The sequence below is a fragment of the Physeter macrocephalus genome, chromosome 21, assembly GCF_002837175.3.
Source record: "Physeter macrocephalus isolate SW-GA chromosome 21, ASM283717v5, whole genome shotgun sequence".
NCBI classification, from domain to species: domain Eukaryota; kingdom Metazoa; phylum Chordata; class Mammalia; order Artiodactyla; family Physeteridae; genus Physeter; species Physeter macrocephalus.
Window position 1 is genome coordinate 46,314,001 of NC_041234.1, and position 12,277 is coordinate 46,326,277.

At 53.2% G+C, this 12,277-nt stretch overlaps 1 protein-coding gene across 2 annotated transcripts in view; it reads left to right on the plus strand.

Moving 5' to 3' along the window:
* The first annotated feature begins 431 nt into the window (after positions 1 to 431).
* STARD8 (StAR related lipid transfer domain containing 8) overlaps positions 432 to 12,277 on the plus strand; it is a 39,455-nt gene continuing 27,609 nt past the window's right edge. The window contains exon 1 of one of the 2 annotated variants that reach the window (XM_055081844.1): positions 432 to 521. The gene's annotated coding sequence lies outside the window, so the exon portion shown is untranslated. Of the gene's footprint in view, positions 522 to 7,556; positions 7,699 to 12,277 lie in introns of those variants that run through there. The other variant, XM_007120892.4, reaches the window with a different exon arrangement.

The following is a 12,277-nucleotide window of genomic DNA, read 5'->3' on the forward strand; positions in this document are numbered from 1 at the left end:
ACAAGGTCTTCCGTCATGTCATGTGGTTGGTGAGATGTCAAGTAGACAGGAGGTGGAGGGGCTGACCTGGTGACTAAAAAGACCCTCACTATCTCTAACTGGAGTGGGAGAAGTGGTATGGTTTGTGAGACACCTCTCAAATAGGGGGCCCGGGTGGAGAAGGCCGGAGGGGCACTCCAACCCCAGAGAGGAGGCCCTGTGGCGATGGGGAGGCCGAGTAGTGGAGCTAAATGACTTGAGGCTGGTGTAGGACAGAGGAGGGGGAGTTTCTGCTCAAGGTGGGGGCGTGGAACTTTCTAGTCGCCCCTGGGGGGCGGGGCTAGCTCGGCCCCTCCCTCCCTTCCTCGGCGCTGCCTGGCCGCGGGCTCAGTCCTGGGGCCTCCACCCGAGGCGCTGGAGCCGCCGCGGACTCATGGCCCAGGCGCAGGGCTGGGGACAGGCCTTGCGGCTCCCGAAGCTCCGGACGTGGACGCCGCGGGGTGTGAAGGACACCCGCTGGGACCCGCCGAGCTGGAAACCAGGTGATCGGAGCCGGGCGGACCCTGCGGGAGGTCAGGGCTTGGCTGCACTGAGCCCGGAGTCCCCGTGCTGCCACCCGCCGGCTCCGCACTCCCGGCCCCCTCGCCGCCTCGTCTGTTGTTCCAGTCCCATTTTCATGGATTTCATCTGTCCGTTTGTCTAAACCCCGCCCCTGGCTGGCAACCCCCTTTTTCAGGCGTTCCACCCCCGCAGCCTGCTTGCTTCTAATTCTTAGCCAGCTCTCTCAGTCCCTTGGTGCACCATCCTTTGATCCCTATGGTCTGACTGGCTTCGTCCCTACCCACCTCTCTCCCTGTGAGGGCATCCTCCTCTCAGAAAGAACAAAAACAGGCTACAATGGTTATTAACACATAGTAGGCAGTTTTAATAAACAGTATGTTCCTGGCCCCTTATTCCTCCAGCACTTTCTTTGTCGGTGCCTCTGGCGTGGCACTTGCACCCTCCTCTATGTTTTCCTGTTCCACTATATGTCTGACCCTCGGTCTGTATTTTTACCTCTTCGTTCGAATATCTGTCCATCCTTCTATCCCACGTTTTGTCTCCATGTCTTACTACCTAGCCCGTAGCTCCCAAACTCCCCATCACCCCAAGGGCCCCTTCCTGCCCCACTTTGTCCCCTAGTTGTGTGACATAGCTCAGCCACCCTGGCAGCACATTTTTAGTCAGCTGGTAAAGCCTAAAAGCTCCATCCCAGGGCCTGTTAACACTCCAACAAGTCTCCAAGAGTGCCTGGCACTTTGTCTTTTTTTAAATGGAAAAAAATACATGTTTCTTTGAGCGCGGAAAAAAACCTTCCAGGCTCTGCCTGTTCCTTTTCCCTGGTAATTTCCCCCTTGCTCCCACTCAAAAGGCATATAGGGAATAGCAAACCAGGTTTAGATTAGTCATGGAACTTGAATGCATTGAAGGATGGGGGCTGTGGAGATCCTCAGATCATACCCTCTGATTGTATATATGTGGACACTGAAGCCCAGAGAGGGCAAGAGTCTCAGTCCAGTCACACAGCATCTCTGTGGCAGAAGCAGGGTAGAAGCCAGAATTGCAGTGTCCTGGCTCCTGATCCAGGAGCCTTGGTGAGAGTGGGACCCAGAAGCTGCTTTCCTGGTGTTTCTTGGGGATCACTTGATCCAGAGACATCAGATATGCAACCTGGGAGCCTTGCTGTCCTCTCCTGTCTCCTTGTCCTCTGGGACCTAACCTGGCTGCCCACCTGCCTGGGTTGGGCATTCTCCATCTGGGGCTGCTATTGCCTCCTACACTGGCATGGGAGTTCCAGGAAGGTAGGGACCCTTGTTGGGTCTATCTACCCTGTTCCCCACACAAGCCCCTGTCAGTGCCTGGATGTCCACGTTGACTGACAGGTTGATGTGTATGCGTAGGGGAGCCCTGGTGCTGGCTCAGGGTCAGATCAGAACTTTGTGTGTGTGTGTGTGTGTGTGTGTGTGTGTAGGGATATTGAGGAGTGGGAGAGCTGTGCTTGCCGAAGGGCCCACTGAGATGAGACAGGGACTCCAAGGCCAAGGAGAATCCACACCCTTTGCTGAGTGGCCCTGGGACCACATCACACATCTCATGCCCTCTCTGATGTCATCCTGGGGCCTCTAAGAGCTATCCTTCAGGGGAAGGAGGCAGGGTGGATGGGTGGCCAGGGGACAGGCACTGTCTGTCTGAATTGAGGTTGCCAAGCCCCAGAGACCCGCAATCACAGGGTTGGTCTGGGCCAGGCTGTGGGCAGGACCTGTAAAAGCTACTCTCCGCCCCCATCCTCCCCCTCACCCCAGCAGCCCTCCAACTTTGTGGGCTGCAGCATGAGGTCAGGCTGTGGTGGGCTGGTGGTGGAGCCTGTGGGTGGGAAGGAAGAGCCCCCTCTTTCCTCCTCCTTCATCTCCTCCTCCACTCCCAGAGTTTGTCTTGGGAGCTGCTTCCTGGGAGGGACATGTGGAAGGGTCCCAGGCAAGGGGGCAGGATCCTGAGCTCTGTTCAGGGGCTCTGGGTGTCTACTGCTGCAGGGTGAGCTGAGGACAGCACTGGAGGTGGAGGACGGGTCTCCAGCCATCTGGACCAGCTTGGCCTCAGCCCCCTTGCTTTCTCTGCTTTTCTCAGCCCTACCCCTTCCTTTATTGCACTTTCTTCCGCTCTTTCTCACCTGGCTGCCTGCTAACCCCCATCCTCAGAGGACCCTCACACCCCACCACCCCTTCCTTTGCAGAAGCCCCATGCATGTAGGGTTTCTGGGAGCCCCACCCCTTGGGGACACACAGAGAAGCTCACAGGAGCAGAGAATAATCTGGAAAGAAGGGACCATAGAAACCCGGACCCAGCCCTGTTTTTCCAGATGAGGAAACCGAGCCTAGACAGGAAGGAGCAAGTTGAGGGCTGAAACTAGATCAGGGAGAGGGAGCTGTTGGGGAGGTTAGAGGGACTTTCCTCTGACCTCAGCTGCTTGTATGTGTGCATGGGGAGGGTGCGGGGCAAGGTGAGGGGCTTGAGCTGGAAGTGGGCTTGCCTTTGCTCATTTCCCTTCAGCACACTGTGACCTTCCTCTGAAGGACAGGAATGGCGTGGGGTGTGGGGGCTGGGGGTGGACATCCTGCTCCGGGTGTCCGTGCCCAGTGTGACCCCACCTATTTCGTTTGGCCCAAGGCAGGCCGACTTCCCCAAGGGAATGGGGTGGGGGGTGGGGAGAGCACTGTGGGGTGGTGCACCATCTGCTTGCAGCATAAAACCTCTAGCTCCTTCGAGATAGGCCAGTAAAGCCAGGCCGGGGTCCTATCCTGGGTGTGAAAGGGACCCATCGCTGGGTCTGTTGTGTGGATGCTGCAGGATGCCATCAAGCTGACACTATATCTGGTGTTTGTTGGGAACAGGGAGACAGGCTCTTGGATGTCTGAGGAAGAGCCGGGGACAGGGACTGAGTAGGCCTGGGTTTTCTGCCTCCAGCTGCCTAGTCCAGATGTCTGGAGGCAGTCATGAGCTGCCCCAACACTCTCCTCTTGATGGCTGCAGAAGGCAGGTGGGAGTGAATGAGTGCCTCTGTGTCCTAGCTCAAGGAGGGAGAGCCCAGAAAGGGTAAAAGTGACCCTTGAAACTCCCCTGGCCTGTGCCTGGCTTGGCCAGTGCTCCAACTCCCCTCACAGGCAGCCCAGGGCTCCCAGCCCAACACAGAGCTCCCCGCTGCAGAGTGCTCTGGGGTGTGGGGTGAGCACAGCCATGGCAGCCCCCTGGGTTGTGAGCTGACAGGGGGTCTGTGTGCTCCTCCCAGGACATAGCTCTCTGTCCTCCACCCCCACTTGGCAGTGCTCAGTGAGGTGTCTGTGTGCCCCTCACCTTTGCAAGCCCCTCCCACCACTACATTTTCCCCTCCCCACATTTGGCCCTACTCCAGCTGCCCCCTTAGTGCACACCCCTCTGACATGGCCACAGCTCCTCAGGATTTTGTTTTTTTACAACCTGTCACAATCCCACGTTGTGGCAGCCTGATCAATAGCCCCTTTTCATGAGGCTGGGTGGGGGCCCTAAACCACCAGGGAGCGGTCCTTTACCCTCCCAGGCCTGATGGGTGGGCTTTCCATGAGGCCTGCAGGAATATGTGTGCAAGTGTGAGTGCGTGTGTCAGGGCACCCATGGTCTTGTGCTGGGCAGGGCTGGTCTGAGTGTAACTGATTTTCCCCTCGCAGGTCCTACTCCTCTTTTTTTCTTCCCAGCTGAGTTCCCTGGAATTATTTGTTGCTGCTCCTTTAGCTGTATGGAAAAGAGTAGTGGAAGAGTCTGTTGGGTTCCTACCTGACGTTACCCTGGGCCATTCTGGAGTGGGGCTATGGGTCTACCTGCAACAGCCTGAGGAATCCCCATCCTGGGCAGGGAGGGGTGTAGGGACTGTTTTAAGTCCTCAGATAGGTGCTTATTGGGATGCAAGTGTCTCAGAGTGAGGCTCAGGCTAAGGGCGTATAGAGTTTCGCTCTGCCACTGCCTAGAAGGAAAGAGCTGATTGGCCCTGGCAAAAAGCTTAGCTCTGCAGCACCTTCAGTGCCATTCTGTCACCTGTCACCCTTTGCAGTACAGCCTCACATCCATTGTCTCAACTTTGCCCACTAGGGATTGTACTCTCCCCTCATTTTACAGATGAAGAAACTGATGGTTGGAGTGGCACAATGACTTTCCCTGGGTGACACAGCCAGAAAGCTGTAGAACTGGGACTAGCGCCCAACTCTCCTACTTCCTGATCCAGGGCTCACTCTACCATTGCTCAGTGCCTCTGTCACCATATCTAACACTTAGAAGCACTGTCTAGGTGCCAGCCACTGTTCTAAGTGTCACTTAGTCCAGTGGATCTGCTTAGCAGCAGAATAAGGTCAGGACTATGATTATCGTCTACACTTTACAGATGAGGAGACTGAGGCACAGAAAGTTGGAAAGTAATTTGCCCAAGGTCACACAGCTAGTAAGTAGCAGAGTTGCACTTTGTACCCAGGTTGTCTGGCTCCAGAATCCATTGTACTGCCCTTTGTATGACACAGTTGGGCTGTGGTAGTGGTAGTGGTAGAATGAGGGAAGCCCCGTGCCTCAGGCATAGAAACACACGCATTCACCCTGAGGCTTTTTCACCTGCCCTCAGCCTACCCCCATGAAGACTCTACATTTCTCTGCCTGATGGTTGAGCTGACATCCAAGGCAGCAGCAGCACTATAGGACACACAGGAAATAGGGGGGTTTATGGAAAAAGGGATGGCAAAGACCTGGAGGCTCCAGTTATCTCTAGAGTCATTCAAGATGCAGCCCAGAAAGGAACCTGTGAAAAGGTACCATGTTCTCATCTTCCAGGCACCACTACCGAATATCTGTTCTATGCAAGACTGTGGCTTATGTTGGGGGTGGGGGGCTTAGGGAACAAGGGCTGCTGGTGGTTGAAGGAGATGAACTATCTTTGTTTTTCTGATGAGGCTGAGCTCTCCTTGCTTTTCTGAAGCTCATGGGATACGGGAAAGATCACAAAACACCCAGAGAAATAGCCTAGACATTGCTTGGGCCATTTCAGAATGTCACAATGTGCATGGCAAATATTAGGATTGTAGCTTTCGCTGACTATTGTGTTCACTCATTACCAGATGTTTTTATTGAGTGCCTAGTCTATGCCAGGCACTGTGAAGCTCTTGCTCTCATTATTTATAGCAATTGCTCCTTTTGTAGTTTTTGTACTCTTTGTAGTTTTTGTACTTCCTGTAGTTTTCCCTTTTGCAGTTTTCAGGTTTGATTGCCTTTTTTTTTTTTTTTTTAAAGAATTGGGTATCTCAGAACCCATCATATCTGATTCAGTTAAATGTATATACCAAAAGGTAAATTGGGTTTTTTTGCTTATCATTCGTTTGATTGTATTTATTCATGGTTGTCCCTTGAGTATCTTTGAACATTCTTTCACCCATTAGCAAACATTATTGAGAAGCTACTGTAGGCACTGTGCTTGGTGTCATGCGGTGGATGGAATCCGCTCTGACATGGTTTTCTGCCCTTAGGGAAGCTCTAGGATCATTGCAGGACCCACACTCTTATATTCTTCTAGCCTTTTCCAGAAGCAAGATAAGTTTGGCTCCAACTCAGAGCCTTAGGGATACTTACAAATATAGCAACCCAGTCTCAGGAAGGTCATCTTGAGTGACCCATCATAAAGGTTTCTGACTCTGGGTAGGATTTTGTTTCCAGGAGTGAGTTCTGGCATACAGGCCTCATCCACATCCAAGACCCAAGGGGACATGGCTCATCTTGAGCAAAGTGCCAGCTGTGTGCGGTTATGCCATTGAGAGGAAAAGAGGCGTACACACTGGAGGTAGCCTTGCTTCACCATTTCTCCTCTGATTCTCATCAGGGCTGGTAGGGAGGGAAGGTGGAAGAATTCCAATTTGGCCTAGTGTACTGAAGGCCAGACAAGAGGGGTCACCTGGGGCTAGGTCTATCTCTGCCATTGCCTTGGACGACCTTAAGAAAGTTGCAGTCCTAAGAAACATTAATTTTTGCTCTCCTCAGTGTTGGGTACTCTAGGCAACAAGTTGGATGCAGTCCCTGCTTTCTAGGAATCTCAGCTTCATTTCTCCCATCTGTTAGGTATGAAATCTCCCGTCTATTAGAAAACCGGTGTGCAGGTATTGTTACTGCCATGGATTTGCTGGGAAAACTGGAGTGAGTCATCTCTTCTTAGTTTCTGCATTTGTAAATGTGGAGGATGGTGATTGGATGGCATGGGGTCTTGGGTATTTCCATCCCTGGCTAATAGGAGTCCCCAAGTCAACAATGAAATCAAAGTGTGAACTTGTGTTGGACCCTCGTGAGGAAAGGCAAGAGAGAAATCAAATCTGAACACTCGGTTTCTTACTGAATTTAAACAGGCTTTCTGGTGGTACTTGCTGTCACAACTCTTGGGAGCCCTCTCCTACTATGATTAATGCAAATGCCCCAAGTTTTCTGTGCATTTCTCTGCAGAGGTAGAGTTTGGACACGGGGCAGAGAGTGGGGGAGTTGCAGAATGCTGAGGCCTGAACAAGGTGGGAATGGCAACTTCCTTCTCAAATATCTAATGTTCTCTTGGTTGCCCCAACTAATCGGAGATCTCACCAAAGTTGTGTCTTCTGAACTCCCTGTAAATTATCCTCAGCAAGCCACTGAACCTTCCCGTGCACATGGTGTAAGTATTTAAATGCCCCCCACGGTGCCAGTCACTTACAGAGCTCAATAGATATTAGTCTGCGTGCCCGGCCACCCCGTTCCTTCACCCTTAGTTCCTGGCCCTGGGCTTGTGCCTTGTCCAAGCCCCCCCGCATTGGTGTGACCGGAGGAAGTGGCAGCAGCGCGGGGATTGGAAGAACTCAAAGGCAGAGCCCCGCCCACCACAATTTGGGCCGCTTTCTGGGGAGTTCGGTGGGCCGGACTGCGCCCTCATTGGTCGAAGGTCCTGTAGGTGGGCGGGGCGTCCCCGCCACCCGACTCGCCGCTGCTCCCTCCCCACCTGCGCAGAGAGTGGCCGCGGGTTGACAACAGCTAAACGGCCGTGGCAGCTGCTCCTCTGGCTGGCACTGTTACCCCCGCCCAACCCCAGGCTCCGCGCGTGCCTCCCGCCCGCTGGCAGCTGCGTCGGGGTCTCAAACCCAAACCGACGGACGCGGCCTCCAGGTGGGAGTTGGGGCGACGGCCTGGGGAGGTCAGGGCCGGCGGGGGGCCGGGGCTCCCTCGCCTTGCCTCTCCTCGTCTCGCCTCTCCGGCGCGCTCCGGCCCCCGCTCTTAGCGGTTCGGCTGCGCGGCGTCCACGGGAGACGCGGAGGGAGCGAGACGAGCCATTTGCGTCCCCAGGATTTGAGGCCGGTGTCGCCGAAATTGGGGGACCCCTGGAGCCCGCCAGCCGCGCTTCTCCCTAGGAAGCCTCGGGAGTGGGGTGGTGGAAGGCGGCTGTCCGCGCATTACCCCGGGCCTGACTGGAGCCCGGAGCCGTAGCTCAGGGGCTTCGGAGACGGGCTGGAACTGGGCGGGGTGGTGGGGCTTGGGCTTTGCGGTCGGGTCACGCCGCTTTTCCTCTCCTCTCCTCCTTCCTCTGCTTTGAGCGCATTTCCAGGAAGCCCCTGGTTGGGCGGCATGGGCTTTCCCCTCGGCCACTGCCTTCCTTCTGAGAAACGCCCGGACTTTCCTGGTATTGAGGTGGCAGCGGGGATCAAGCGAAAACCTTTGGATAAGTCGCTTCTTCCAGGGCTCAGTTTCCCCATGAAGTCCAAAATGGGTTTAGATTAGAGAACCTCTGAGCAAAGGCCTTTTAGTGGAAGTTTTGGGGATTTCCCAGTTAGGTAGTCTGAGGTTCTCTCCTCCATTTCTCTTCTCCCAAACTCTTTAAAGTACTGAGTTACGACTCAGGGAACCAAGGCTCAGCCACTAATTCATGTGACCTTAGGCGAGTCATGCCACTTCTGTGGGCCACAGTGTTTACAACTGCACCTTGGGTGGTGGGTTGGATTTCGGTATCTAAAGGGCCAGTCTCTTCCACCCTGACATCTGGTGACTTGTCCAGTCTCTTAAACTGGCAGGTAAAGGGTTGTTTCTGAGATGCTTGGGGCGACGGGAGCTATGCAGATGGAGAGCCTTGTGGTGATTATGCAGCTAAGCCAGCTGGAAAACTAGTGGTGGTGGGGAGGGCAAGCAGGACAGCAGCCAGACTGGTGGGGAGTGGTGGGGCTAACGCAGAGCCCTGGGCCCCAGAGGTTGGGCTGGAGGGCCCTGGCTTGTCTCCATCTCACTCAGAGCACCCACGTCTGCCGACCCCGAAGGAGACGGTGATGAATCACACCCAGGGCTATTTTCAAACCTTGACTCCTACTGTGGACCTGTTCCCGCCCCCACTCTAGGGGTTGATGTCCCCACCCACCGTCTGTCTTAACTGCTCTCTGAATTTTCCCTTCACTTTCATCCTCCTGGAATAGAAGAGAGACAGTTCTTGTCGGGGGAATGAGAAGGCAGGCAGCCCAAGGGCGTAGAGAAGGTGGTGACTGCAGGTGGTTTCTGAGTGGTTGATGGAGTGAACTCAAAGAATGTGATGGGAATGATGATTTTAGGGGTGGGGGATTCTTTCACCCTAAAGCTACAGCTACCATATCGCTGTACATTCTGGGCTGGTCCTCATTTCCAAGATTTGGCCTTTGTCCAACTATTTTCTGGATTTGGGATTTGGAATTTCTACTCCCTGGACCTCTGTAGTTAGAAAACACCACGTGGATAAAGTCTGGTTTCCCCTATTTGCTTGCCTTTTCTCCACTCCGTAAGCAATTCTTGGAGAAGTATGCTAAACCTCTCTGTGCATCTGCAGCTCCTCTCCCTGATATGGAGAGGAGAGGGAGATGATACCTGGAGGTGTTTAGGGCAAGAAGAGAGGCTGAAGTTGCACTAAAGGGCTGTGTACCCTGTGTGAGTCCTGGGGGGGGGGGTGCGGTTGGCATGAGTCTTGCGGGGAAGACAGAAGACAACACTTCCTGAGTTTGAACAGAGGAGTGAAGGAAGTGGCACAGAGAAGTCCAAACTTTGACACTCTCTGTCTTCTTGAGGTTTAAAAATTCCATTCTTAGGGCTATAGATTGGAGAGGGAACAGAGGACCCCTGGAGCCGGGTATAGGGATAACAGCAGCAGCACAAAAGCAAGCAAGTCCCGAAGGGAGGAGAGGATCGAGTCTCTAATGGGACTGCTGTGGCAGCGGTCAGTGCTTTTCTGCCCGGAGACTCCTGGAGCTCCCTGTTCCAGCCTTGGAAAGTAAGTTCAGGTTCAACAGATGACAGGTTTAACAAAGGCAGGCTGTGCCTCCACCTTCTTGGGGAAGGTGGGGCATGGGGTCTCTCACTGGAAGAAGGAGTTGACTCTGGCTTGCATAGGATAAGGAGAACTTTTTTCTTGGACTCCCAGTATGGGTAAGATCGAGTGTCATGGCCCTGGGCCTTTGGGAGGCTGTTATCAAATAAAGTAAAGATAGGGGATCTGAAAGATGCAAGGGCTCTAGGATGGGATGTGTGAACTCCCCCACCCTGCAACCCTAAACAGAGGAGTTGAGCACAGGGCTGGAAACACAGTTGTTGGTGTCAAGTGTTTATTACAGCTTTATTCATCTGTGACCCGGGGCCTTGGTTTATGTGTGTATATTAAGGGGGAGCGGGTCCTAGGAAATTTGAATCAGTGGACAGGAGGCACCAGTCTGGGCCCTTGTCACCAGTCTGAAGTGCTGTGTTTGTGTGTTGAGTCTCCTCTTGCCCAGCCTTCCACCTTGGGAACTTGCATGCCCACTGTTGCTGTCCCTATTTACCCGTGACCTCTCAGGGACTGCAGAACTGGAGGTTAAGTTCCTCAGGAGTCCAGCATGGTGCGGGACCAAGAACTGGGGACTGGGAGCAGGACTCATGGAGGTTTAAATCCAGGCTCTGCCGCTCCACTCAATCTCTCAGACTCTTGGTTTTTCCCCTCTTTTTCCACTTTACTGGATTAAACAAGAGGATCCATGGCTAAGTGCTTGGTGAACTACCAAGTGCTATATACATTATTAGTCATTTAGTTCTTGGTACTAGGTCTTGTGGAGGACACAAAGTGTATCCCCCACCTTCAGGGAACCTACCATCTAGTAGATGGGGGTTAGTGGCATGAATGATACATGACACACTAAGTCTTTACCTCGGTGAGGGCTTTAAAAAATTATTATGAAGAATTTCGAACATACATAAAAGTAGAGATGATTAATGTAATAAGGTCCCATGTGCTCATCACCCAACTTCAACAGCTGTTAGCCCATGGCCAATCCTTCCCTGTATATGCCTCCATCTACTTCATTCTCTTTCTTGTTATTTTGACATGAATCCCAGACACCTATTGATTTATCTATAAATAGTCATATATATATATATATATAAGTGATAGAGACTTAAATGATAGACACTGCACCACTATCACACTTTAAAACAGTTCCTTAATATAATCAGATATCCTGACAGTGTTCATATTTCCAATTGTTGAGGAGGATATTTTGCCCTGGGAGGCCTGACCAGGGAGCAGTGGCTTTTGACAGAGGGGAAGGTGACTGACAGAGGCAGTGACATTTGAGCTGAACCTTGAAAGAGAGGCCCAGGAAAGGTCTGAGCTGGAGGGATTATGGAGCCCTATCCCCTTGTTTTACAGTGCCTGCTGCCATCTCTGAAGCTCTGGCTCTGGGGCTCGGGCTCCCAAGGCTGACTTGTGGAGGCTTCTTGTGGAAAGTACATGCGTGCCTTGGTTCTCTAGTGGTAAATGAGAGTTCTGACTCTCGCTGGCCTCCCCAGTTCCAGGGCCACCCAGGATCTTGAGGTCGGCAGGCCTGGGAGAATTCCTGGGAGGCTACTTGCCTCCTGGCACTTCCCCTGCCCCTGGCCCCTGAGGCCAGTTCCATTTCAGAGCAAAACAGGATGCATTCAGGATGAGCGTCTTTCCCAGCTTGTCATCTAATCACCATGACCCAGCTTGGAGCTTCCTCTCTCATTCATGATAAAAACCCTCACTGTCTCGCTTTTCCCTCCCACTCCAGTAAGGGTGTGCTGACTTCCTCCATATCCGGGCCAGCCTTCCTCCACCCCTGTGTGGAGCTGAGAGAGAGCTTCCCTCATCCAGGCCTCACTGCCCCAGAGCCTCCTGCTCTTGGGCTGTCCTTGGGAAAGGAGTGGCTCCTTTCCAACAAGCCTGGGGTCCTGCCACTGCTTGGTTAATGATTGAGCCACATAATAACCACTTTGGAAAGTCACCTCTAGGGATGGCCATTAACTAACTCTTTGTCCACCCCAGGCCTTAAAGGGACCCCATTTCTGAGCCCTTACCTTCCCCCAAGGGGACATTAACGAACATTCAGTCATGGGAACTTCTGGGGCCAATTAAGCTTCTGCTCCTCTGTTTTCACTTGGGCAAACAGAAGTAGTCATTCACATTGCTTGAAGGACGCATATGCAACTTGGGTGGTATTATAGAGAGGGGCAGGGAGTTGAGTTAATAGGGATTCAGAGGGACAGTGGGGTAGGGGTTTTTTTGGGTTTTTTTTAGGCATCAGAGTCATAAGGGGGTTGGGGTGTTTCCAGGAGCAGCTGACTCCCTGATCTCAATCTGAAAGTCTAAAAGAGCAAGAAATGCCCACCCAAAGGGTTTGCCATTGCTGGGGTGGGGGGGGGGGGTGGTGCTGTGTGTGTTTGTTTTCTGTCCGCTGTAGGCCCCTTC